Here is a 2,901-nt window from a genome sequence, read left to right as displayed (position 1 = left end):
AGCAGTTATGTAATAGTTAGTGGTATGATGGACTGAATGATAATGAGTTAAAAGATGAACGAGACATGTGCAGTATGATAATTGTTTATAAATTGAAAATTGGTTTGTCTTTCCTTTCCTTTCCTATTGAAACTGAGATCCTATTTACATACTTTTGATCCGTGTTCGACATGAAAGACTGAGTCTTGATGATTAATGATGAAATGAGATACATGGACACCTAATTTGAAAAGAGAACACATTCAGGACCCATCAACGAGTGGGTGCCTAGCAGGGGGTATCGGGATTCCTTAATTGGCCCGGCAGGAGCAAATGCTCGTGATCTATTCAGGACCTACCAACGGGTGAGGTGCCTGGTAGGGGGTATCGGGATCCCTTAATTGGCCCGGCAGGAGCTTTTGCTCATGACACAGAGCGATAAGAGAATTGTGACATGATGTTGATTAAATGAGTATTAAGGTGAAAACATGATAGAATTGTGAGACATTGAGATTGGGATTCATATGGTTTTGATTGTTTCATATGTCATGGTTGTTCCATTTAGCTTCCGCTATTGCTTGATCAACCAATCATCTCATGAGCATATAACGTTAGTGTAAAATTTTTTACTGGGCTAGTGTAGCTCAACCCTTCCTTATTTTCAGGTACTACTCAAGGACAATAGCATGGAGTGTTGTGCATGCATCAATTGGAAAACCTTTTGAAAGTTAGATTGGAAGAGTTACTTAGGCATTTTTTGTAAATCTCTTTTGAGAAGATGTATTTGTAACTTTAATTATACTTATTTTTTAGAGAATTATTGTAAACTCTTAACTCTATTTATCAAGTATTTATGCTTTTGGGGCCGTTGTGCCAAGGATGTAATATTTTGAAACTCTTAGAGTTCGGACTATAATTTGATGAACAGAAAATGGTAAACTCTTTTGGGTTAGATGTATATTATAGTGAGGATTTTATTTAAGCAAAGTTATTTTATTTATGTTTAAAATCGAGAGCGTGACAAATCGTCTAACCGATAGAAAACGAGAAAAGTACAAGGTAGTTGACGTCTTTCACCCCAATCTAGATATCGCCTGATGCGCATTCTGTTAAAATTTATATTTCTAGCAGTCTTAAAAAGAGATAAAATGCTAGTCAAGAAAAAAATAACAAATACCCAGATGATCAGACGAACTCCAACCTAGTATGAAAGCACCAATGAACTCCCATAGCTACAAATCAGCCTTGTTTCACTAAAGTTAGAAAATTTTGTGATTTATTGATTCGTCTCGATGAGGCGAATCGGAAAAAATTATTATTTTTTTTAACTTTTCGGATTCGACGAATCGAAAAACTAAAAAAATGAGCCACAAAACTAACAAACGAAAAAAAAAATTCAAATAAGGACAAAAAAAAAGTGAAAAAAGTTGTTACCGGAACAACTATCTCCACTAAACTTTTTCTAAAAGTTATAGTTTTGCTCATATTTGAATTTTTTTTTCGTGTTGCGCCAAATTTTTTTGACTTTTTGATTTGTCTAGACGAGACAAATCAGAAAAGTTAAAATTTTGTTTTTTACTTAAAAGTGGTCATTGTTCAAAATATTTGGGTAAAAGTAAATTTTTTTTTACTTTTCCTATTTGTCTCATCGAGACGAATCAAAAAGTCAAAAAAATTTGACGCAAAACTACCAAACGAAAAAAAAATTTAAATAAAGACAACGAACAAAGTGAAAAATGTTGTTAGTGGAACACCAGCGGCTAGATAGTAGACCACTGTTGAAACGAATGCAATTGTGAAGCAATATCATCTGAAAGAAACCGATCTGTTGTCATAATCTTCACCGAAGAAGAAACTAAAATCTCTCATGAAAAAGAGAGACAAAACTCTCACATAAAGGAGAGACATAACTCTCACAGATCAGACGACAAGTCGCTGATCTGAAGAGACACGGGAAACACAAGCCGAGATTAAGAACTAGTATCATTACCTTCCCCTCCCGCCGCCATATTAGGGTTGTGAAACCCTAGGGGAAGGGGAAGGAAGAAGAAAGGTAAATGTGGCGGCTAGGATTTTGAAAGGGAGAGAGAAAGAAACTTGAGTTATGCCGATAAGTTAATGGTATATGGTTCTTTGTTAATGCATTTTTTTGTTTCTTAATGTTGTACATTTTTCTTCCTTTCACAATACACGGAAATTGTGTAGAGGAAGGCCAATCAATTTTTTCATCTTCAAGGTAAGCATCTTTTTTTTTATCGGCAAAAAATAAAAATTTATTAATCATTGAAACAAGTTACAAAGATTAAAATGATCTAAAAAAAATAGTATCACAATGAGGAAAAATTTACTGCCCGACTATGTTGGCACCTCATCGACAATCATATGCATCTAAGGACCCAAGAGAAGTTGGTGAAACAAAGATAAAGAAAAACAGGACCAAACTATAACAGAAATAAAACTAAACAGTTAATTAGGTGCCACTGACATCCCTTTATCACTGTCCAATCTTCTAATCCACAGGATCCACAACCTCATAATTTGATGTGACGAATTCCATTCAGGTTTCCTCTGAAATCTTCAATAGAGTAATAAGAACTCATGATCTTGAACTCAGATTTCATCCACAAAGAAACTCGATCTGATTTTTACCAAGTCTACAATCTCATTCTTGCATGGAGAAGAGTTTTGTTAAAAATGAAAGTAATTCCTTGCAAGCTAGATTGACCAAATAGTTGCATAAATGGTAGCTTCCCAACAGTGTTTTCTGTCTGATTGAGTGGGTAGCTTCTTGGGCATAGTAGAATAATAAAAAATAGATAGTTAAAAGTTACCACGTCATCTTTTGGTTATCCATTTAAGAGGTTACTAAGATTAGTAATGTAGATGTCTACAATGGCATAATCAAAATTGAATAATCAAAAC

The sequence above is a fragment of the Rhododendron vialii genome, chromosome 2a (assembly GCF_030253575.1).
Source record: "Rhododendron vialii isolate Sample 1 chromosome 2a, ASM3025357v1".
Classification (NCBI taxonomy): domain Eukaryota; kingdom Viridiplantae; phylum Streptophyta; class Magnoliopsida; order Ericales; family Ericaceae; genus Rhododendron; species Rhododendron vialii.
Note: the sequence above shows the minus strand (reverse complement) of the source record.